Source organism: Panthera onca, chromosome B1, assembly GCF_046562875.1.
Source record: "Panthera onca isolate mPanOnc1 chromosome B1, mPanOnc1 haplotype 2, whole genome shotgun sequence".
Taxonomy (NCBI): domain Eukaryota; kingdom Metazoa; phylum Chordata; class Mammalia; order Carnivora; family Felidae; genus Panthera; species Panthera onca.
The window spans coordinates 132,983,674-133,009,714 of NC_138342.1; the positions used below are offsets into that span (position 1 = coordinate 132,983,674).

The 26,041-nt window shown below is 39.1% G+C and overlaps 1 protein-coding gene across 7 annotated transcripts in view; it reads left to right on the forward strand.

The window, feature by feature from the left end:
• The first annotated feature begins 1,002 nt into the window (after positions 1-1,002).
• Positions 1,003-26,041, forward strand: part of GUCY1A1 (guanylate cyclase 1 soluble subunit alpha 1) — a 61,172-nt gene continuing 36,133 nt past the window's right edge. Inside the window, exon 1 of one of the 7 annotated variants that reach the window (XM_060653915.3) lies at positions 1,003-1,082. The gene's annotated coding sequence lies outside the window, so the exon portion shown is untranslated. The other 6 variants (XM_060653916.3, XM_060653925.3, XM_078445664.2 and 3 more) reach the window with 6 other exon arrangements.

A 26,041-nucleotide genomic window follows, 5' to 3' on the forward strand; every position in this document is an offset into this window, starting at 1 on the left:
GATACACACACACCCAGCAGAACTAAATGCACTGAACCAAGCTGTATCAGAACTCTATTGGGAAGATGGTATATACTGTGCAACCATAAGGTTGCATTTGCAAAGGCGTAGATTGTTTTTAAACCTTTAAACCAGGACAGGAAAACCATCTGTGCTGAGATTAACTTCTCAGCAGAAATGTTGGAGGTTTTAACTCCTGAAAACGACAGATCTTCCGGAACAATGCATGGTGGAGAAGATTTGGGGGGCGGAGGGGGGAGCAGATTTTCCTTGAGTTCCCTCCTTTTGTCTTTGTTTTGTTTGTTTCTCTTTCTTTGTCCCTGTCCCTTCGTCTCAGTCTCCACACAGTAAGTGCTGGGATGGCGATGTGACGGCTGGAGAGGCCAGGACTCAGGTCCCCAGCCCTAGTCTGGGCGTAGTGGGTGGGACTCCAACACTGAGCTGATTTTCCAAAGCAGGTTTTTTCGAAGCTTTCCGACAGTTTCGCTGCTCTCGATCCCAGGCAAAAAGCCGAGAGCAGCTTGGGAGCCGCCCTAGGCGACCCATACCTGCTGCAGGCTGGGTCGGGGGAGAGGGGGCGGGGAGCGTCACGAGCCTCGGCAGGACCCAGACCCTGAGTGACCTCACCATGGTGCGTTTTAGTCGCTACTTTCTTTTTCAGTCTTTCGGTGCAGAGAAGGGGAGGGATTCTGAAAAGAACTTGAATGCAGTAGGGAAAGGGATTATAAAGGGATCCTTCGGGGTCAGCAGACAGATACGGAGACAGGGAGGGACCACGGCCAGAACCGATTGAGTGTTTGGGAGCAGCGCGGGGAATACGGTTTGCAAGGCACGTCGCGTCCCGCCCAGCCTGTTGAGCAGGTAGACGGGAGTGAGCCCGAGCGTGAGTACCGCGGTCGCCTGTGCCGTAGGTGCACTCGAGTACGGACTGACAGGTGCCGCTGTAGGGTCCCCTCTCCCGCTCACCCTCGCTGGTTCCTGACGCCCACTCTCTTTCTGCGTTGGCAGTGGGGATTTGCGAGGCGCGCCCAGGAGCTGCCGGAGATCCCGAAACGCAGCCGCGAGGTCTGGGAAGCCAGCGAGTAAGTGGTCGTTGCGTGCCCACGCGGGTCGGGGCTCCCCAGAGGGGCACGCCATCTGCCGGGGCTCCAGGGCTGGGTTCGTCCCCCTTCTCCTCCCTGGGGAGACTTCCATGCGCTCCCAGCTGCTCAGCCCCCGGGGGCCGGGGCGCGGTTCCCACGCTGGGGAGGAGCGAGGGAGCAGAGGAGACGGCGCCCGGGGGCCCGGCTCAGGGCCCGGGGGAGCTGCGGGGCCAGAGGGAAGAGGACTGAGGGGGTAGGCGCCGGGCCGCGCAGCGCCAGCGGCCGGGCTCGCACGGCCGGGGCGTGAGAACGCGCGGGGCGCGCTGGGGCCGCTGCTCTCCCACGGCCGGGGCGCCCGGGCCTCCGGCGCACGCGAGGTTCAGCTGCGGCAGAGCAAAGGGCGGCGAGGACCTCAGAGCCGGCCGGGGCTCTAGGCCGCGCCCCGGCTTTACCGCAACTTCACCCCGCCGGCTGCTGCGTGGGCGAGCCAATCGCCCTTCTGGAGAGCAAACCGCGAACGATTGCTGAATTGCTTAGACAAAGCATCCAGCAAACTTCCAGCCGGGCTGCTCGGGGCTCGACCGAAGAGTAAGTGTGTGCGTGTGCGTGTGCGTGTGTGTGTGCCCGCGCGCGCGCGCGCGCTCGCGGTCTAATTTGGCAGTCTAATTTCTGTTTTCATTGTGACCGCCGCGCTTCGGGGTAATGGTAAGCAGGGGATCACAGCAGCCTCTGCGCGTCGGGTCTGTGGCTGCAGCCTGTAGTGGTGAGCTGAGCAGCTTCGCTGTGGCGGTCGGTCGTGCGAGGGGCTGCGGTGCATCGTGATCATGTGATTCAGGCTATGGATTTCGTGCGTCTTTCTTTTGCTCGCTTATTTTCTTATGGTTCTTCCTTCATTTTGCACTTGATAAAACAGTTTGTGTCTTCTGAAATAAACCACAGTGAACCTCTCACTTAATGGTAACTGGTCAAAGGCACCTTGGTTTACAATATATTGAAAATCCGTCTAAGTTTTAAATAGAAGAGGAGCTCTCTCTCTCTCTAGATATCTATATACATATGGGTTTTTTTGAGCTTTTGTTTTGTATCAGTAGTGATTTTTTTCAGGCTCAGCCCTCCATTGGTGATATCATTAAAGGTCTACCTACTTACTTGAACTAGTCTTGGTGGGAACGTCATTAACCCTCTGGTGACAGATACATAAACGTTGAAGCACTTAATGGTGGAGATTTTCATATCTTGGTTCATAGTGCAGAAGTAATCTGTTGCTTTTCCGAAAATGGCTATGTTTTCTTTTCAAGAGGGGTCATTTCAGGTGCTATGTTATGAAGAGTGGTAAAAATCAAGAGCAACAAAAATATCACAACAGTATGAAAATCTAAAATTTCGAAGCAAACTTTAATTTGTCAAAAAGCCATATAAACTCTATTACTTTTTTTGTGAGATGGTCTGTGTTCTGTTTAGTTATTAACCAACTCAAGTCTGTATATCTGCTTCAAAGGGTCATGCAGCCCCTGATACTGTATTTAAACATTTGAGTCGCTCTATTTTTAGGTGGTAGTCCAGAGGGATCTTTGACTCAACAGAAAAATAAGAACTACAAAGTTAAAATATATAAGCTTTACTTCTTGTCACAACAATAGGCTTTCTACATAAAGACTGCAGACATAAACTAGGAAAATTCTAAAATAATTAGCGTTGTAATATTTAAACATTTCATATAACACTTGCATGTTTTTAAATGTATCAGGCAACTTAGGTTGGTGAAGTTTGTTTAGTAGAAATTTGTGATGAATAGATAGGTACATTCTGTTTCTTCTTGTACTGGGAGATCTCTTTCTAGTGTATGACATAGAAAATAAAAATTATATTTTTCTCTATTTGGAACCCAACAAAAAGATAAAGTGCTTATACATGGTGTGGTGTTTCAAAGTATGTGAATATAAATAATCTCTTAAAGGCCCTTCCAGGTATAATATATCTAAGATAGTTTTCTGTCATTTAGAGAATGTGAAAGAAACTGTAAAGGTATTTGACTTATATCTGGCAACACCAAAGGAGAAAGAAATGTGGTAAACTTCAAAAGCCTTAGTCCTTATATCTCTTATAACTATGGTTTATGAAACAATTTTGTTCTAAGGTGTCATTTTGAAAAACTGTTTTAATTAATATTGCACTAAAAGCTAAAGAAGTGATTAAACCATTATCATATGATTATGAATATGCCAATAAGATATTTTTGTGCCTAAATGTTAGCTGTTTTGTTGCAGACATTTTTCAAACAAAAAAGCCTAAAATCTTTAGTTAATATCATTTTTTTTTATAAATTAAGATTAGATAACCTTGAATTTTGTCAGAAACCATGTCAGGGAAATTAAATCTTATATTTACACTTATACATTACATTTGCTAACAATTCATAATGACTATAGAGGGGATAATACTGATTTTTTTTACAAGTTAGTTTAAAACAATATAGATACCCAAAATGTCTGTAGTTAGTATTTTTTCAAAAATAGAAAAAAATTCAAATTAGCCTTAATGAATTTTTCCAGGTAAAGAGAAGTGGAAAGCTAAAGCAGTATTTGAATAAAGCAAAAAGCATGTTATTGATGGGAAAGTATTTTGGAGGAAATTAGTTATTCAGAATATTTTCTATATGTCAGATTTGCCAGGAAGTTGCTTAGCTTTTCTATTTCATTTGCTAGGATATATAACTTTTATGGCACTAATTTTTACACCATTTGATTATAAATATTCATCCAAAAGTTGTTTAAGCAACTTTTCTTAAACATCACTACTTATTATTTTTCTGCATATTTGCAGAAAGATATTTTCTTTGTAAAATATTAATAATTGCAATAGTTTTTAGTCTCCAGAACATCTAGATTTATTCAGTAAGTATTTATTAGGTGTTTATCCAATAAGTTTGTTTTGACCAATAAGTTTGTTTATCTCTATCTTGACCTGATACAATAAGAACTTTGGGCAATTTTTAGGGCTTTCTATGAACAAGTTTAGTTGTTCGTAGACTAGTTGACTTATTTGGGGTTGGGATAAGTTTTTGGCTATCCTGAATCATATTTGCTTATTTTATTTCTTTCAAACAGTTTGGAAGTGTCTGACCTATTTCATATTTTTTTTCTCTTTCCTGGGTTCAAGCCAACAGATTTTATCTTCCTATAGCCATGAGGGTTATTGAGTATGAATAGTTATTTGCAAGGAGTGAAGATAGGCCAGCTTCTTCCTCAGCCTACAGTAGAAGAGAATGATTATCTTATAAAATCTGAGGGTCTCTGGTCATGATTCCCCCTTGTTACAAAAATGTGATTTTAACTGCTTGTAGTTACTCATGTCAATGACCTGAAATGCTTTCTGGCAATTCATACTTTTTTATAAAATGTACTCTCCCTTTCAGAAAATCAAAGGCAGCTAAAATTAATTAACTCACAGACCACCTCCTCCTCCTCAGTGTAGTAGGAATTAGCAAGAAGCCAACAGAAGACGATGGCTTTGAGAGGGAGCACCCTGGGGAAAGGAAGTTGGGCGAAGAAAAACTTCTTAATCCTGAAATTTTTTCCAGGTCTGACCTGTCTACATATATATCTCCTTTGTCTGCATCACACTGCATTAAAAATTCCTGTTAATATGTCTGTATTGCCTACCAGACTCCCATCTCTTTCAGGATATTCAAGCGTTGGATCCACAGTGCCTGGTACATAGTAGGTGTCTAATAAGATTAATTATGTTGTCTTTGTAATGATTGAATTAAGGTTTTTTTATGTCTTGATGCTATAAGTTATTTTGTTTAAGGATATAATTTTTTAAAAAATATATTTGTTTTCCACTGACCTTCTGTGGAATATTATGGTCTTCATCATCCAGAGACACTGCTGTGCTTTTCTCTCATGGCATGCAGTCTGTTCAGAACTGCTTGTAAACTGTTATTTCTTTTATCATCATCCAGTTACCCTTTATCTTTTTTTTTTTTTTTAAGTTTATTTATTTTTGAGAGAGAGAGACAGAAAGCAGGGGAGGGGCAGAGACAGAGGGAGACAGAGAATCAATCCCAAGCAGGCTCTGTGCTGTCAGCCCAGAGCCCGACACGGGGCTCAAACCCACAGACTGTGAGATCATGACCTGAGCCGAAACCAAGCGTCAGACACTTAACCGTGTGAGCCACCCAGGTGCCTCTACCCTCTATCTTTTTAAATTTACATCCTTCACTCATGTTACCCTCGCCCCATTACCAGTGCTTTTTGATATCCTGAACATTCTCCTTTCCTCAGGAATCTAAAATAATGAAGGGTTTTCATCAGCTGTCATTGTTCGAAGACTCATTCAACATCTACGAGTCTGGCTTTCACAGCACCTTGGCCTGTTCTACTTCTGCTGGTCTCCTGGAGTCTGCTGGTATTTACCCATCTGGGTCTTCTCGTTGCTCAGGATTGCCCCAGCTGAACAGAAAGCTAAGAGTTTCGTGTCCTTTCTTCCACAGCCTCTTATCCTTCCGATCCTTCCACTCATGCACAACTACCCAACATCCTTCTCTCCCGTTATTGTTCATTGGCCACGCCCAATTTGCGCATGTTTTCCTCTCTTTACTCACCACACTCATCTTGGACAGCAATGTCAACTCTGCTGCAGACTTCAGATCTCTAGCCACTGTACCTACCAGAATCTAGTTCATTCTGACTTCAGCTTAAGGGATGATTAACAGTGCTAGGAAGTTCTTTTATCCTCTCTTGGATAATTCCGTATCAAATTCTCCATCGTGCTTGTTTTAGATGTTTCCAGGTTTTCCAGCCCACCCACATTATCCTGATTTTTTTCATTCTTAGTGGATGACCTTATGTCCAGATTCACAGAGAATAGTAAGATCAGTCTAGGCAAACTATTTGTCAGGAATTATCTGGAACTTAGGAGGCATTTCTTTATTTGACCCATCCTAAGCATAAGAACTATTTTATTTTGTTTTATTTTTAATTTTTTAATGTTTCTATTTATTTTTGAGAGAGAGAGAAGAAGAGAGAGAGACAGAGCATGAGCAGGGGAGGGGCAGAGAGAGAGGGAGACACAGACTCTGAAGCAGGCTCCAGGCTCTGAGCTGTCAGCACAGAGCCCAATGCGGGGCTCGAACTCGTGAACCGTAAGATCATGACCTGAGCCGAAGTCAGACAATTAACTGACTGAGCCACCCAGGTGCCCCAAGAATCCTTTTCTTATATTGAATGAAACTATTTAACACTGCAATATTCGTATCCTGATTTTTACGTCTTACAGCACTTATACAAAATGCTTTTATATATGACAACTCCTGTGTCTCTATGGTAATATCCGGTTCATTCAACTCATCCTTAATTGACACGGTTTGTAAGTCTTATCATCAGGGAATTTCTCTTTTGGATGCATTCGTGTTTTTCTTAAAATGTGGTGCCCCGAGCTAAACATGGATGAGTGGACGGATATCATTGGATATATCTGATTATCTCCTCTGGATACCATATAGTAAATCATCCTAAAAATCGAATCTGTTTTTCCCCCCACTTTTTTTTACATCCACACTGTACTGTTTAATTATACATCCTTTTATCCATACTCTTCTGAAGATACACTTCTACTCAGTTGTACATTTGGCCACTTAAGTTGGGACTTTTAAAGATGCTGCAATTAAATTTAATTTTTACCTTTAGTTAGCCTGTTGTTCCAGAAGGTCAAGGTATTTTTGGATTCTGATTCCTTGATGAAGATTAGCCATTCTTCCCAATTCAGAGGCCATAACAGATTTGATTATGATACAGTTAATGTCTTCATCCAAGTAACTGTTAAAAATGCTAACTGGAAGGACATCTGTCACGATCCTAGATACCTTCCTCTTCTTTATATGAGTCCGTGAGTTAGTAGTCCTCTTTACATGGATGTCCAACCAGTTACATCGTCAAGTAACTCTCTTTCTTTGGAGTTTGCATTCCTTCGTGTGGCCCAGGAGTGACAGGTGATAGACTTGGTCAAACTTCTTTCTAAAATGCATTTCCACTTTCTGCAGAATAGATCCCAAAGATCTTATTAAGAACTTTTAATATTAAAATCCCAAAGAACTTATTAAGAACTTATTAAGATCCCAAAGATCTTATTATTATTAAGAACAAAAGGAAGGGGCGCCTGGGTGGCTCAGTCGGTTAAGCATCCGACTTCGGCTCAGATCATGATCTCACCGTGCGTGAGTTGGAGCCCCGCATCGGGCTCTGGGCTGACAGCTCAGAGCCTGGAGCCTGCTTCAGTTTCTGTGTCTCCCTCTCTCTCTGACCATCCCCCATTCATGCTCTGTCTCTCTCTATCTCAAAAATAAATAAACATTTAAAAAAAAAAGGAAATAACACTAGATCAATTTAGAATGATATGCTCCTTGAGACACTTCACTAGCTTGTAGGTAACAACACCTCACATTTTGAGTTGCCATACCGTACCATAGATTTAAAAATCTCTTGGGAATCATGCCTGGAATGAAATGTCAAGCTCTCTAGGCTGTAGTTGGTGGAATTCACCTTCTCTATTTTGAAAATTGAGGCAATGACTGGATTCTTTGTTCTCTATCAACACTCTTCTTCATTGTAATATTTTTAAAGATGATTTTAACTCTCCCCTTCTTTCTTTTTTTCAACGTTTTTTTTTGTTTTTTTTTTTTATTTATTTTTGGGACAGAGAGAGACAGAGCATGAACGGGGGAGGGGCAGAGAGAGAGGGAGACACAGAATCGGAAACAGGCTCCAGGCTCCGAGCCGTCAGCCCAGAGCCTGACGCGGGGCTCGAACTCACGGACCGCGAGATCGTGACCTGGCTGAAGTCGGACGCTTAACCGACTGCGCCACCCAGGCGCCCCGTCTCTCCCCTTCTTTCATCCGCAAATGCTTTCAGTACGTTGTAATGCAGTTTCTTCAAATGAATGGATTTAAACTCATTTAGAATATTTACCATCATTCCATATCTTGAACCTTAAATTTGTTATTTTGATTTTGGTCTTACTTTTGCCAGTATGAAAATTATTTTCTTGAGGAATGGGGATGAAATGAAAGTGGAGTAATTCTGCTGGACCAGTCATGTGCCATCATTTGAATTTTCTCACAACCCCCCCTGTCTTTGAACTCCTCATACACCTAATGCAAATGCCATCATCTCCACTTGATCTGGTAATAATAAAGAATTGAAAGAACTTTTTTTTTTTTGAATTTGTAATTTTTGGAAGCTTCGGCTTATTTTATGTATTACGATACTCTTCTCAGAGGCTCAGTCCCTTTTTTGTACTTCTCACAATAAAGTTTATTATGGATTATGGTTGTCACTGTGGGACATACAAGCACAGTTTATGACACAGCCCCCGACTTGAGGGAATTTAAAGTCTGCCCGTAGAGATAACAGAACCCAGAAATAGTCTCAGAATTACACACGTCAGCACTTAGCAATGAGCTTAATATTCGTGGTGCCTTTTTAATAAGTTCTGAAGAACTTGAAAGAGAAAGCGCTTTGCAGGATGGAAACATTGAAGGCTTTCTAGAGAGGATCTGGCTCTTAGCTGAGATTTTAAAAGAGGACCCATGTAGGACTTTGCAGGACCCGTAGGACTTAAATATAGAGAAGCGTGGGAAGAGTGTTCTGGGCAGAGGAAAAGAGAGGCGCGGTGCCGGAAGCAGGTGAGTGGGATGAGTGCGGGGTGCAGGTGTGCATGTGCGTCCACGTGGAACCGGGGTGTGAAGGGGGAAAGGGCACACCGAGACTTCTCAAGCACAACTTGGCAGTATTCCTTTGTGGAAAATCCTTCTACTCCTCCCTCTGCTTCTAGATCCCTTTTCCCTCTGCTCAGTTATCGAGAGGCCCATACCTACTCATCCTTCAAACCTCAAACTAGGCTGTACTTTCTCAGAAACTTTCCCTGACCTTCTGAGTCTCTGTGGAGTGTTTTGTTATGTTTTCCTTCAAGGCCCTGCACTTGCCCGTCATATGATCGTATCGTCCTGTAATTGCTTGCCGAATTGTCTGTTTTCACCATTACACTCCTTCCTATTCGGTGGCCAGAGGCGCCATTGCTGTTTAGTTCTCATTCTGTTCACAGACACCTAATAGAAGTGTCCCATGGATCATAAGCACTCAGTAAAAATGTGTGATGTGAGAGGGGCCTGCTTGGAGTGATGAGGCTATGCGGGGACTTATTTATAAAAAGATTTAAGGTAAAGAGAGGTTAGATTACAAAAGGCCAGGATGTCAGGCAGAGTTTTCGCTTTATTAGGTAATGTAGAACCATTTTGTTTTTTGAGTCTGGGGACAGGATACGGTATATTCCTGACTTTTAATTAGACCTTCATAAATCAATTAAAACTATTCAAAGCTTGATATGCATTGCTAGCTTTAACGAGGGATTATTTGGCTCCTTACCTTGCATCAGGTGTTTCCATCTGTGAGGTCGGGAAACCCTGTGACTTTAATGCCGTGTGTTTTATTAGAGAAGTTTTGTTATTTCACTAGTCTAATTTTGTTTGTAGGAACTGAAATTATTAGCTGCTAATTGTGCTCAATTTTCAATCATTTTGCAGCTTCAGATACTTACTATTATAAGTAGTCAAATGTTCTTTGGTTTATATTGTTAACACACAGGACAAGGGATTTCAATGTTCCACTGACATAATATAAACATTTAAGTTGTGTATTTGTGAACCTAGAGTTTAATTGATACAGCACAATGGGCGATTACAACTGTAGCATGGAAGAGATTTGGGTAAACACATTAACATTGTCAATACTTGATATGTAGTATTTAAAACAAGATATTCTTACACCAGATTAACATTCATTTGTAAATGTGATTAGCAAAGGCACTTTTCTCAGTGAAGATTCTTTGGGTAAAATTCCGTTTTTTAAATGTTTTAAAATATTCACAGTCACTAATTGTAAGTAACATTCCTCTTTCTCCACTTCTACCCCAAATAATAATTTAATATGCCATGCGTCTATTTCTGGTTCTTTTTTTTGTAGTGACTGATTTACAAGTAATTCTTAAGCTCATGTTTTGTTGTCTTATGCTTAAAAACATGTATATTGGCAACAGTATATAGAAAAGTTGTGATATTTCTTGCTAGAGTCTGTTCCTTGGGTTAGATACTAAATTATACCTAGTAGAATTTGCTGTCTTTCCCCCTCTCTTTCTTCCCCATCCTTGGAAGCTATAAGAATTTATCTTGACTTAGACTGGGTTACCACATGCAACTCACCTGATGGCTTGGCCAAGGGCAAGAAGGTTGTATAAGAGGTATGTATATAAGGGGTATCATAAGACCATCTACCACAAAAGTTTTTCTTCCACTTGTCCTATACTCGGACAACTCCTTTGGATCGATGTAGTCCTTTGGATTTTATTTCTAGGAACCCTAGAATAACTTTGTTACTCAGAAGAGGAGTATAAACTTGTTTGCCCAATACCAAAAGTCACATTTATTATGTTGCCTTCTACCGTCAATCAAGAGCATGGTTTCGTTGATGTAGACTTTTAAATATAAGAGAAAAAGAAAATTGAAAGACGTAGCATGCATGACATAAATAAGAAAGGTAGATACCAGTAGGGGACATTGGGTGGCAATATGGTGCTCAAACAGGAAGAGTAAGGTTAAAAAAAGTAAAGAAGGTCCTGAAAAGAGTTGTTGCTTCACACTTTTGTTTCCTGTCCGAACTGGGGGCAGTTAGAACATCTCCCTCGCCAGCGTGTTGTGGCCTTGGTTATCTACACAAATCAAACCAGAGTAATATTGGTTGAGTTATTTTTATCTTAACATTGGATCTGTTTCAGTACATAGTGGAAATGGGTAGTTGAATGTTGTCTTAGTCTATTTTACACACAGTGAAATGGTACTTGGCTATGTTTCTTTACATTAACTGTCCTCGATAAATAGTCATTGGTCATTGTATGAGTATTAAGAATTTGCTGCATGCCACGTGTTAAAAGCCATTGTAAGTGATGTAAAAACATGCAGTGTTCATAATTTCAAGCAGGTATTCTGACAACCTAACTTTTCTGTCTAACTCTGCTGTTCAGTGTTTGATTATTCTCTTACTTGAAATCTGTGTTATAGCCATATTGTCTTTGCTGTAACTGGACACCAAACTCTTTTTTTGTTTCTGTCTTTGTCTTTCGAATGTATTTTTCTACTCCTTGGAATACCTTTCTTGTTTTCTATGCCTTATTATTTCTTACTTATTCTACAAGACTCAACTCTTTTTTTTTTTTTTTTTTTGACGAAGCATTTACCAATGTACCATGTCAGATTTAGATGCAGATTTTCTGGGTCCCCATCACTTGTCACATGAGATCACATTTTAATTGAATTTCTGTGTTTTTATTCTGTCCACACCCCAATCCCTACATGACACATTCCTTAAGGATCTAGTGGTGTTTTGTTTTTGTTTCTTTTTGTTTTGAATTCTTGAAACCTCATGTCTTAGAATGCAATGATAAAGGTGCTTAATAAATATTTCCAGGATATATGAACACATAAATGAATGGTTGGATGGATGAATGGATACATTGAGGGATTCTAGTAGAAGAAAGAGTAAAGATTTTAAGGGAAGATGAGGTAATTATAAAGAATTACCCTGGAGAAAGCATGTTGCTTTAGAGTCTAGAGCCATGCATAGACTTTGAAGAGGAAAGACATTGTCTTGTCCAGTATCACAGGGAAGGATCCACTGGATATAGAATTAGTGTCACATTAAGGTACAGCCTGTGGAAGAGTAAAGTGGTGTTACCCAACTGATTTGTGAGATATAAACCGAAAGTATATTATTTGTAAGCACTAAATGTGCATTTGGTATAAGAACCCACAATAATTATATAATTGTCTGAAATAAAAAGTAATATTTTCTTAATATGAAAACAAAATATATAATTTATTATATTAAAACATATTAAAATATATTAAAACAAAATATAAAACAAAATCAGGTTTTTTGAAGTATATGAAAAAATTCCAGCCTTACTCTGGTACACAGTTGAAAAGGGAGGAGTGATTTAATAGTGTTTTCAGATAATTGGGGGGGAGCCTGAGTGGCTCAGTCAGTTAAGCATCCGACTTTGGCTCAGGTCATGATCTCACAGTGTGTGAGTTCAAGCCCCACATCTGCGCTGACAGCTCAGAGCCTGGAGATGCTTCAGATGCTGTGTCTCCCTCTCTCTCTGCTCCTTCCCTGTTCATGCTCTGTCTCTCTCCCTCTCTCAAAAAATAAATCAACATTAAAAAAATTTTTTTTAAAGATAATTGTAGATTTTTCTGGTGTAAAAAATTTCAAAATTTGAAATGATCATAACTTAAAGGTTACTTGCAATATGGGATACGAAACCACTAAGATCTGTGTTCTGTGAACGGATCCTTTATTAATATATGATTTTGTAACATCATGGTCATTGGAAAATACGGGTTCACTGAGCTTTTCAGATCTTCCAAATGTTGACACACTTTGCATTTTATCAAAAAACCACATTTGTTAATATCGCCGTGGCTGTCATCTGGAAAGAGTTTTAAGTATTGGGAGGATGTCAAGTCCACCATGGCAGGCGTAGATGGTACATTTGTGGCCTGAGAAAGTCTTCCAGTGTCATCTTTTCAAGCCAAGAGTGCATCCTTAAATATATGAAAGATACAAATACATTTCCCTTTAAATTGAAATAAATATTATCAACTTCTAAACTAACAGCTGAGTGAAAATTTAAAATTTAGAAAACTTTAACATAATTTAATATTACTACAAAACAAAACAGCAGAGTATAGTTGCTTTTTGTGTATACATGTAGGTGTAAGGAAGACTTGGGAATTTTAAAATAATAACACTGCACAATGATGGGGGTGCAGAGATAATAGCGAGTGTAACCAGTGATTGCTGAGAAGAGCACAGTGCAAGTTCTAAGAACAAACTGAGTTAATCCCTGAACACACATATATTTGTACACTAAATCCGCTACCTTAGAGAGTTCTTCACAAGCACACATTCCATTAGCTGGGAGAATGAGGACATTGTTAGATGTTGCATAGTTGGTGGAAAGCTGTACTGTGTGCCTTTGAGAGAATGAGAATGAAAAGCGCACATAATATCTCAGTACTGTAATGAAAACAGCTCTGATCTTACACACCCTTTAAAGGGTCTCGGGGGCATCCCCAAGAAGTTACAGACAACACTTTGAGAACTACTGTGCTGCTGCCTTAGATCAACCAAGCCTTGAACAATGTAGCAGAGAGGTGCCAGACTAATTTTGTACCTAATTTCAGAAAATAGGAGTCAACATTTTATTAAGCACATACTATATTCTAAGCACTGTTAAAACGGAATTAAAACGAAAACTTTACCGAGCCCCTTGAGAAATGTCCTACCTTATCACTTAATGTCCAGGTGACGAAATGGAGTCAAGAGCGGAAAAGTAATTTGCCTTAATGTCATACCTTCAGTTAGTGGTGGAACCAGTGTTTGTAGCTAAGCAGTGTCCATCCTCTTAAATACTATGCTTCACCATCTTTCCTGGATATATATGTTTTTCTGGTGGTTTGTAAATGATTTTGCATATGATCAATAGCATATTTGCTTTTACAGGGTCAAATGAGACTCTAGACTTAGGTTTCAAAGACCTGTGAACTTCCAAATTAAGGCATGAAACAGAAAATTAATGCATTTGAAAGAATTTTGATAGAAATTCAGCCAAATGAAAATAAAGTATCTTTAAGTTTTCCATCAGTCTAAAGTTATGATTGCAATAGTCAGGCAACTCTTTTCTTCACATATATTAACTCTTGAAGAATATTTTGTTGGATGTATAATTTAAGGGAAACAGGTTTGTTTTTTGTCTGTTTCCTTTCCTCAGTCCTTAATTTTTTGTTTCATTATTTGCTAGTTTCCATGATTCTTTGGCTGTTTTTTTTTTCCTTTTTATCTTTGAATTATGGAAGTTTGGTAACAATATGCTTAGGTGTGATTTTCTTTGTATTTATCGTGCATGAGGATTTGCTGAACTTCTTGGATCTGTGAGTTAGTGCTTTATCAAGCATAGACTATTTCTAGCTGTTTCAAATATTTCTTCTTGTATCCCCACTCTCTCCACCCACCCCCCCTCCCCGCCAGGAGTCTAAATACATGTATGGCAGACATTTTGACATTGTTCTATAGATGTCAGGTGCTCTTCTGTATTTTTGCTGTTTATTCTGTTCTTTTGTGGTTCTGTTGGAGTTGTTTCTATCAACCTGACTTCAAGTCCACTGATCCTCTCTTCTGATGTTAAGCCAATTAAATGGGATTCTTTGTTGCAGATTGTGTATTTTTCATTTTTAGCACATTTCCAATTATTTCATTTTCTTTGCTTTCTGTTTCTCAGTGGATACTCATGCACACATGTACATTAAGCTGCAAGTGCAGAAGACTGAGTCATTATAAATTGTGGGGCTTCTCCGGATTCTAATCTGTCATACGGCAGTTAAAAGTTTGATAAACAATTAACCAACTTTTCTTGACCCCTGCCTGGGGGAGATTCTGTAACCTTCCACTACTTCATCTGGGTTGAAAATAGCCCCTCATCTCTCCTAGACCCTTTATTTACTTATTTATTTACTTACTTATTTAGGAAGATAGTTCATTGAGGTGTATCTGAGTCCTTGACTTTAAAAAAAAAAAAACTTAACCAATGTATAACTTACATACAATAAATCCCACATATGTAAAATACACAACTGGACTCTATTTGATAGATGTATACACCTGTGAAACTACCACCAAACTCAACATAAAAAAAGATTCCCATCACCCCTTAAAAGTTTTCTTGTGTCTTTTTCCAATCAATTCCTCCCTCTTCCTCTGTCCCCAGACAATCACTGATCTGCTTTCTGTGCTTACAGGTTTGTTTGCAGTATCTAGATTTTATCTGAAAATGAGATATTCCTGTATGTGTGGTCCCATTCACACAACATAATGATTTGGAGATTTAGCTACGTTGTTGCATGTATCTGCTGACTAATTAATAGCTCTTTACATGTATGGCTATACGACATCTTTCTTTATTTGTTCACATGAACAAAGACATTTAAGTTGTTTCCAGTTGTTGGCTATTACAAATAAAACTGCTGTAAATGTCTGCATACAAGTCTTTGTTTGAATATATCTTTACCTTTCTTTTGGGTAAATGCTTAGTGATGGAATAGCTGGGTGGTATGAGAAGGCATGTTTAACGTCTTAAGAAACCACCGAACTGTTTTCCACAGTGGTTGTTCCTTTTTACATTCCCACCAGCAACATATAAAAAAAATGCCAGGTATCTCACATCATCACTAAGTCTTGACATTGGCAAACTTTCAAATTTTAGACATTCCAGTGGGGTTTTGCCTCATAATTAATATTATTGAACATAGAAACAGACATTTATGGGCTATTCTTATATCATTTTTAGTGAAATATCTGTTCAGATCTCTTGCCCATTTTTAATTGAATTGTTTGCTCTCTTATTTAGTGGTAAAACTTTATATATTCTGGATTTAATTACTTTGCTGATATATATGTGGCGAATGTTTTCTCCCAGTGTGTGACTTGTCTTTCTGTTTATTTAATGGTATCTTTTGAAGAGTAAAATATTTAAAATTTTGATGAACTCTAATTTATCATTTGCTTTGATGTTTCATGATTTATTTTTTCTATTTAACCATCTTTGCTTTGGGGTACCGGGGGTGGCTCAGTCAGTTAAGAGTTCAACTCCGGCTCAGGTCATGATCTCATGGTTCATGAATTTGAGCCCCACGTCGGGCTCTGTGCTGACAGCTCAGAGCCTGGAAACTGCTTCAGATTCTGTGTTTCCCTCTCTCTCTGCCCCTCCCCCGCTTGTTCCCTGTCTCTCTCTCTCTCTCTCTCTCTCTCAAAAATAAATAAACTTTAAAAAATAAATAAAAAGTAAACATCTTTGCTTCATACAAGGTAAAGATTTTCTCCTATTTTCTTCTACAAGTATTACCATTTTAACATCGACACTTATGGCTGTGATCCATACAGAATTAATTTTTGTATGTGGTGTGAAATATGGGTCAATGTTCATTTTTTTCCATATGCATATCCAACATCATATGTTGCTCCAACATCATTTATTGCAAAAAAAAATTTCCTCATTGAATTGCCTTGATATGTTGGTTGTATAAATGAACATCCAAATCTGGATCTGTTTTTGGATTCTCTAAGAGTCCATTGATCTCTGTGTTACTCTTTCAAACCAATATCCAACTCTCTTGGTTATGTTAGCTTTATAATAATTTTAAAAATAAAGTGTATAAATCTTCCCGTGTTGCTTTTCTTCTCTAGTATTGATGTAGCTATTCTGTGTCTTTCATTACCTCTTAGTATCATTTTGTCAATATCTACCAAAATGATTCCTGGGATTTTCGCTGGGATTGCATTGAATCTGTAGACTGTTTATGAAAAATGGATACATTAACAGTATTAAGCACGATATACCTCTCCATTTCTTTGCCTTCCTTATCTTATCTTACCAGTGTTTGTGGTTTTCAGTATAGAGGCCTTGCAAACCTTTGGTTTAGATTTCTTTCTTTCTTTTTTTTATTAAATATAATTTGTCAAATTGGTTTCCATACGACACCCAGTGCTCATCCAAACAAGTGCCCTCCTCAACGCCCATCACCCACTTTCCCATTAACCCCCCATTAACCCTCAGTTCATTCTCAGTATTTAAGAGTCTCTTATGGTTTGCCTTCCTCCCTGTCTGTAACTCTTTTCCCCCTTCCCCTCCCCCATGGTCTTCTGTTAAGTTTCTTAGGACCCACATATGAATGAAAACATATGGTAACATATGTCTTTCTCTGCCTGACATATTTCACTTAGCATAATACCCTCCAGTTCCATCCACGTTGCTACAAATGGCCAGATTTCATTCTTTCTCATTGCCAAGTAGTATTCCATTGTATATATAAACCACATCTTTATCCATTCATCAGTTGATGGACATTTAGGCTCTTTCCATAATTTGGCTATTGTTGAGAGTGCTGCTATAAACATTGGGGTACAAGTGCCCCTATGCATCAGTACTCCTGTATCCCTTGGGTCAATTCCTAGTAGTGCTATTGCTGGGTCATAGAGTAGTTCTATTTTTAATTTTTTGACGAACCTCTACACTGTTTTCCAGAGCGGCTGCACCAGTTTGCATTCCCAACAGTGCAAGAGGATTCCTATTTCCTCACATCCTCTCCAGCATCTATAGTCTCCTGATGTGCTCATTGTAGCCACTCTGACCAGTGTGAGGTGGTATCTCAGTGTGGTTTGGATTTGTATCTCCCTGATGAAATGTGACATTGAGCATCTTTTCATGTGTCTGTTGGCCATCCGGATGTCTTCTTTGGAAAAGTGTCTATTCATGTCTTCTGCCCATTTCTTCACTGGATTATTTGGTTTTTGGGTGTGGAGTTTGGTGAGTTCTTTATAGATCTTGGATACTAGGATGGTTGGATTTATTTCTAAGTACTTTATATTTATTTATATTATTACATATAGGTTTTTAAAAATGTTATTTCCCAGTTGTTTACTATGAGTACAGAAATTACAATGGAGTTTTGTAGATTAGCATACATAAGTACATAGGTATAACTGCAACCTTGCTAAACTCACTTCTTAATCATAGTTGTTACAGACATACCTCATTTTGTGTTTCACTTTATTGTGCTTCACAGATCCTGTGTTTTTACAAATTAAAAGTTTGTAGCAACCCTGAATCTAGCAATTCTACTGATGCCATGTTTCCAACATTTGCTCACTTCATACCTCGGTGTCACATTTTGGTATTTATCATGATATTTCAAGCTTTTTCATTATTGTATTCGTTACGGTTATCTGTGGTCAGTAATTACAACTCACTGAAAGCTCAGATGATGGTTAGCATTTCTAAGCAATAAAGTACTTTTCAATTAAGGTATGTACAGAGACATAATACACATTTAATGTACACTTAATGGACTACAGTATAGTGTAAATACAACTTTTACTTTTATTTGTACTGGGAAACCAGAAAAATAATTCGACTCACTTTATTGCAATTTTACTTTATTGCCATTGTCTGGAAATAAACTTGCAATGTCTCTGAGACATGCCTATATTTGGTAGATCCCTTGGGAATTCCTATGTGAACAGTTATATATACATATAGCAAACGGGGACAGTTTCACTTCTCTTTTTTTTTCTTTTATTATTAATTTTGAGAGGGAGAGAGACAGAGTGTGAAGGAGGGAGGGGCAGCACAGAGCCCGACCTAGGGCTCGAACTCACGAATCATGAGATCGTGACCCAAGTGGAAGTTGGGCCACCCAACTGAGCCACCCAGGTGCCCCTTCACTTCTCTCTTTCTAATCTTTGTGTCTTTTATTTCTTTTTCTTAACTTATTGCAATGGCTAGGATCTAACTTCAATGCAATTGATTAGGTGTGGTGAGAGGAGGTATCCCTGCGTAAGTGTTAAATCTTTAACTTGGGGTATGACTTTAACTGTAGTTTTTTTAGATACCCTCTGATAGGTTTTTTAAAACTATGATTACGTAGTGTATCGAGTTAGTTCTCATCATTGGGGCTTGAGTGGGAGTCTCTTGTGATTTTCTACAACCTAATCAGAAGTGAAGACTCCGTACTGTGACTTTGAACTAACTTGATACAGTATGTAGTTAGTTAAGTATTTCTGTTTACAGAAGACTCTGTACTGTGACTTTGAACTAACTTGATACAGTATGTAGTTAGTTAAGTATTTCTGTTTACAGAAAACTACCAATAAACATAAACAAAGAACAAAAGATTTCATATTCTCAAAATCCTTCTTTCAAACTTGCTGTTTTTCAGTGTAATCTGCAATCAGTTACACTGTAGTATTTCCTCATCATAACCCATTGTTTTCTTTACTTTTACCCTACTATTCTTATTGAAAATTGTCTCATAAAAATTATAATTTTTTTTTAATCTAAAAGTCAGATGATATTTTCTCAGTCCTCCTGGTGTGGACTGAATTGTGTCCCCACCAAAGTTCCTATGTTGAAGCTCTTAAAAATCCCCAATGTATTTGGAAGTGGGGCCTTTGGGAGATAATGAGGCGTAGATGAAGTCATGAAGGTGAGACCCTCATGATGGGATTAATGCCCTTATAAGACGAGGCAGCTTGCTCTTCAACCATGCTGACACCTGACCTTGGACTTCCAGCTTCTAGAACTATGAGAAATAAATGCCTATTGTTTAAGCCACCCAGTCTGTGGTATTTTGTTGTGTGTGTCAGACTGAGCTGACTAATACACCCCCTTCCCCTCTTCAGACTTGCAAAATGCACACTTCTTTTTGAACATGTGTTCTCTTTTGTTTCCATTCTCATCATAGTTTTCGTAATTTTTTTTTAATGTTTATTTATTTTTGAGAGAGAGAACGAGTGGAGGAGGGGCAGAAAGAGAAAGACATACAGAATCTGAAGCAGGCTCCAGGTTTTGAGCTGTCAGCACAGAGCCCAACATGGGGCTCAAACCCACGAACCACAAGATCATGACCTGAGCTGAAGTCATATGCTTAACCCACTGAGCCACCCAGGTGCCCCTTTTGTCATAGTTTTCTGATTGCTCCTTCTCCATCTTAGTCATAATGTCCTTCTCCAACTCTTAAATAATGAATGTTCCCCCAGAGTAATGAGTTTGGCTATTTTCCCTCTCTACTTGCATCCCTTTGACAATGAACAGTTTGAATTAAAGTCGACTTTAATAGCTTCCTCAGTGTGGCAGACCACACACTCCTATCTCTAATCCTTAATTAAATATTCCAGTTTTCAAATGTATCTCTGCATAGATGCCCTGCCAGCAGTTCAAGATGTGTACAAAACAAAATTCAACATCCCTTCTCTCCAGCCTACTTCTGTTACATCTTTCTATTAATGGCACCATTATCTTTCCAGATAAAACCTCAGTCATCTTGTTCTTCAGACCTAGTCATTGGCCATGTGATGCCAACTTTAATTTTATAATATCGCTATCACCCATGCTTTCCTGCCCTTTCCCACAACTTCCTTCACTCACATTCACTTATACTGTTCTCCCTCTCTGGCATGAGTTTTTACTAATGACTTTGTGCCCAAACCCTAGTCATTTTCAAAACTAAGCTCAAATTTCCTGCATTCCAAGAAGTTTTCCCTGATCACCGTTTTGCTGCTGTTGCCTAAAAGCAATGTTTTTTATAAACATCATTAATTTTCTATCTCTACCTATTCTCCACCTTTTATTTTAGCCATTTAAGAAAATGTATATCACCCATACTAGACTTTGAAAGAAATAGTTTTATCTTTTTCAGAAACTTAGTGAATATTGATTGAATAAGGTTGATTTATTAATAGCTCATAAAACTTGTTTTCAAGAGGCAACACATTTTATATGTTCCAATCTAGCCTCATTTTACTTCTATTTTATACTTTCTTGTCTGTGTTTTGTCCTTTATATTGGTTATAATTAATAGCCTGATAATAGCGTATTTTATTGATGAAAGAGTTCATATTTATTGAATACCAAATAATACGTGATACTGTGCTCAGTGCTTCTGATAAAGCAGTGAGGTATTGGACACATGTATGGTTTTTCATTTAGCTAACTTAACAGAGAAGTGGACAAAGAGCATAGGCTCTTGACCAACCCCCTGCCCCATCATGTCCCCAGGGGCTTCCAGAGAAACATCTTTCTTGGGGTCTTCAGGGTGGAAGTTTTGAGGGAATTGTAGAAGATGGAGGTCTTTTTCAAAATACAGCCATTACATGCCCTCCCCAGGGATGCTATCCACCTAGCATGTCCATGCATTCAGCATCTAAGAAGCTCTCCAAAAGTCTGTTGGTTAGGAATTTTCATGGAGACTTCATTAGGTAGGAATGATTAACGAAATCATTGACTGTTAATGATTAATTCAATCTTCGGACTCTGTCTTCTCTCCAGATACCACCGTGGGATGGAGAGTTCCAACCCTCTAATCACTTGGTTGGTTCCCCTGGCAACCAGGCCCCATCCTGAAGCTATCCAAGGAGACTTATCACTTTGGAGATTCCTTGAGTTTTAGTAGTTGTGTGCCAGGAAACAACAGGCAGAAACCAAATATATATCCCTTATTCTGTCACAGCACGGCTGTGTTCCAATGAAACTTTATTTATGGACACTGAAATTTGAATCTCATATAGTGTTCGAGTATCGTGAAATATTCTTCTTTTGATTTTTTCAAACGTTTAGTGACGTAAAGACCATTCTTAGCTCTAGGGCTGGACAAGAAAGGCAGCAGGTTAGATTTGGATCACAGGCCATTTTATGCCAGAGTCTGCTTTAAAGGGTCCGAAAGGTCCAGTGCGTTCCTGAGTGGTGGTTTGTCTTTGTCTGCCCTTGCCAGCCCTGGCCCAGTATGGGCATCTCCTTCACTGCCTGAGCCTTTACTATTGGTATATCTGTTCCTGTTCTTGTGTTTTCTCTCTTTGTTGAGAGAAAAGTGCTGTATTTTTATGGCTTTATTAGTTTGTGGCCCTTTTTCTCAAGGATTTTGAGAAAAGTTTCAAGGGCTGGAGTAGAAGAATCATGAGGGTCACTATTGTGTCTTCCAGAATTTTCTCTCCAAATACGACAAATTAAAGCCCAGATAAGTGCACTTTTGTCTACCATAGGGTGAATTCTGTGCCGCACGGATTACCCCTTTATTCCCTTCAAGGATGAGGCCACTTTGATATCTCCTCATTGTTGAAATGTTAATTCAATTGCTCTGCAGGTATGACCGTGAAAACCAGAATCCACTTTATTTACTCTTGCTAGAAACCTTGTCATCTCCTATTTTAATCAGACTTTGGGTGACTTACCTAGATTTCACAAATATCCTAAAATTAACATTGCTGGTTAGTGTTTCATATCTTCCTGCCCATCTCTTAAGCCTTTATACAAAATAAGTAAATATTGAGGAGATAAGTACATAAAAGAGTTAACACTGAATCAATATGGAGAACAGTTGGCTTATAAAAGCCACGATTGGAGGCAAGAGTGTTTGTGTAACAATACTAATCATTTGTCAATCTAACATTCTAGGAAAAGAAAATCAGATACCACAGAATTTCTGTTTAAGCTCGGTTGTTATGGGTTTATTTTGTTTAAAAATGTTTCCACATTAGAAATAGTGTGGATTTATGGAAAATACTATGTACTCCACTGATGTCAGGCTTGCCTGATTTATTTAACAGGTTTGGTTTCATGAGTGGAAAAAGAGATTTAAAATCTAGCATCGTCCTTCAATTTTTATTCTAATATCATATTAAAGAAATTTGACATGCAACTTATTAGCTAATGGAATTATATAAGATAAAACCAAATTAGAATCTTACTAATCTGGGCTGTGCTGTAAACTCTATTATTTTGTAATTCAATAAAATAAACCCTAAGTATTGACATAGATGTTATTTTTCCCTGGTATGTATTAATGTATTTCAAGGGGAGAATGTTTTCCAAATTTGTAGAGTACCAAGCACCTGCTATATATTAGTTTCCTGAAACTGGTTTTGACAAGTTATTCTATATTTCTGAGAAAATAGAATAAATTTGTCATTCTTCTATTTAGTGACTTCCTTTAGCATGGTTTACATCTTGCATCTTGTACAGTGCCTTTGCATAGATTTTTTTCTAATCCTTCCTACATCTCTATTTAATCTTTTTTTTTTTTTTTTTTTTTTTTACCATTTTACAATCGTGGTAACAGAAGCTCAGTGAAGTTAAGAAACCTGCCCACGGGGCACCTGGGTGGCTCAGTCGGTTAAGCGTCCGACTTCGGCTCAGGTCATGATCTCGTGGTCTGTGAGTTTGAGCCCTGCGTCGGGCTCTGTGCTGACCGCTCAGAGCCTGGAGCCTGTTTCAGATTCTGTGTCTCCCTCTCTCTGACCCTCCCCTGGTTCATGCTCTGTCTCTCTCTGTCTCAAAAATAAATAAACGTTTAAAAAAAAAAAAAAAGAGAAACCTGCCCACTGCCGCCCTCCTTCTAAATAGCAATTGAGATAGTCAACATTAATCATTACATGTTGGGTCCAGGTGCTTATTCTAAGTCCTTTACTCTTATCCGTTTGTTTACTTTCACAACACATTTATGAGATAGTGGCTGTTCACGTCCCTATTTTCCAGATGGAGAAAGTTGAGGTGCAGTTACGAATCTAACTAAGGTCACAGAGCTAGTGGAGGGTAGAGGCAGGGAGCAGACACAGACCATCTGGTCCTTGGTCCTGGAGCCTGAGCTCATCACTGCTGCACTAACTCCACTATCTCAGGGCACACCTGTGCGTGGCACCAACATTTGTGTGAACTGATCTTCCCAACCACCAAGTCTCTATCACACTAAGTATCTTCACAGTGATACAGATAATGAGTAAACAGAGAGTCTCAGACACTAAAAACAACCCACCGTTGCAGGAGAGGGAAAATAGGTATGTCTGTGCATGTATGCAGGTTTATCAAGTCGAACATGTGCTTCCAGGTCTTCCTGACTGACCAACGTTAAAAAGAAAAGAAAAGCGAGAAGTAATGATGTTAAGATAGTCGAGAGTTTTGTTATGCTACTTAAACGAAATGTACCAATCAGCCCAATTGTTTCATCATCATGGACGTGTTTTCATTTTAAAAGTTTCATCCAGTTGTAGTACCTAGATCATAATGGAATCTATAGCGTCCTCAAGAATGCGGCCTCATTGGGTGTGTTTTCCAAGTAGTTATGTCCGCTTTTCACCTTGCAAACTGAAATCAAACATTGTCGAGAGCACAGGCATTTCTGAAACAACACATTACATATGTTCCTGAAAAACCTCGCATGCTGCAGAACCACACTAAAAATAAAAGGACTTGTGGGAAGAAAATGTGTTAGGGTAAAAACCAGTCGACACCCTGAGCGCCAACAAAAGCAGTAACAATCATGAAAACTGTATAAGCTTGTTAAGGAGACCAGTTGAATTCTGAGGAATCCTGCACGAGAGCAATTATAAGCCTGACATTAGGGGGAAGGGTGAAAGCAGTTTGATGGGAAGGGGCTATAAGAAAGTGCTGAGCCTGCTGAGTGTCGGAGACCGGGAAAGAAATAGAGGACAAGCGTAGTAAGTACTTCCGAGATAGGACACATGGTCAAACGGAGCTAGGAGGAAGACCATGGGGTAGATGGAGACCCAGCATGACTACTCCTCTAGACCGACTTTGTTCACCTCTTTATGACTGTGTCTGAGCCAGTTCACATCACAGAAATACACAGTATTTATCTGAAAACAGATAAAAAACCAAAATGGCTTTTTATGGGGTAAGAAGGAATTCCATTTCTCATTTCACTCCTTTCACAATAATTGTTATATTTTCAGTAAATATGTTTTTAAAGGACCAAGCCTCTAAGGAACTATTTTAGTAAAAAACAAAACAAAACAAAAAACCCCAAAAAAACTATGATGGCAATTACAGAAATAGCTGCAGGAAATTGTTTTATATATCACAGGAACAAAAGATTGAAATGGTTATCTGATTTCCTCATGACTGACATGACCTGCCATCAGTGGTAATGATATTGAAGACATACTAACTGCGTGTATTCAAGTTTCGGTGATAATCACACTAGAGAGTTTTAAACATAGAGATTTAGGATTTATAGTCCCAAAACTTTTGCTGTATAAAGTATGCTGTAAGCATTTTGCTATAAAAACTGAGAATCCCATAATGCTAATTCTCAGAGATAAAATCTCCCTACTAGAGTATACTAAACTCTGCTATCACTTCAAAGATGTCAGAGAATTGCTCCCTATTCCAATGAAAAAAGATTGTGAATCACACCCCTATTATTCTTAATAAAGAATTAATACAGTTTGTTAAACTGTAATTATCAGTATTAAATACAATTGTGGCAATTATTATTAAACATAGTTTGAATCGGTACCGTGGCTCTGACGAGGTAGTTGCTATCAGGTGAAGGGGGATTTCTGGCATTTTGGGCCCTAGCATTGACATGGCCATTGCCTTTATTTGGGATTTTTCTTGTTTCTTGAGATAGGCCTGGATTGCGATGTATTTTCCTCTCAGGACTGCCTTCGCTGCATCCCAAAGCGTCTGGATTGTTGTATTTTCATTTTCGTTTGTTTCCATATATTTTTTAATTTCTTCTCTAATTGCCTGGTTGACCCACTCATTCTTTAGTAGGGTGTTCTTTAACCTCCACATGGCCATTGCCTTTAGAGTTGATTTCTTTGTGTTCGTGCTGCTGAAGCGAGCACTGGAGTTGACTTCTTTGTTGTGGGAAGATTAACAGTATGGGCTCTCTAGTTACAAAAATTCAAGGTAAGTATCCCCTACTCTTCATCCAGATAGAAGATGCACCTTACACTTGCATGTAAATGCAGTCATGGAAGGTGAACACTCTCTGCTGTGACATAAACTGGAGTCAGCTTTCCCACGTCTGGGCTTCTGAAGCAGGAGAAATTACTTTCCAAAAGGAGATTTTTAGCAAGAGAGTTGGAGCATTCTGACTCCCACAAGGTGTTATGTAATAGTGAGAACCCAAAATCTGGGCTCGGTTATGATTGAATAACCGATGTTGTGGGAAATGGATTATGGACCCTTGATTGCTCCCCATGGGGCCTAGAGTCTTTCCTGGGCTGTGGTATTGAGAAGTAAGATCAGAGGAGTATGTCCTCACTGTCCTTCAGACCCCATATGCAGTCAGTAGCCAAGGGCTGTAGATTTTTCTATCTGAAATACTTCTGGAATTGATCCACTTTTTCATCTTCAGGGTCACTATTTTAGTCCAATCCAGATCAGCCACCTGTCCAACTCTGCCACATTTCTCATTCTCCGTTCCAAATAATCTTTAAAAAATACAACCTAATATGTTCACATCCTTACCTCTTAGATTTCAGTTAGTTGC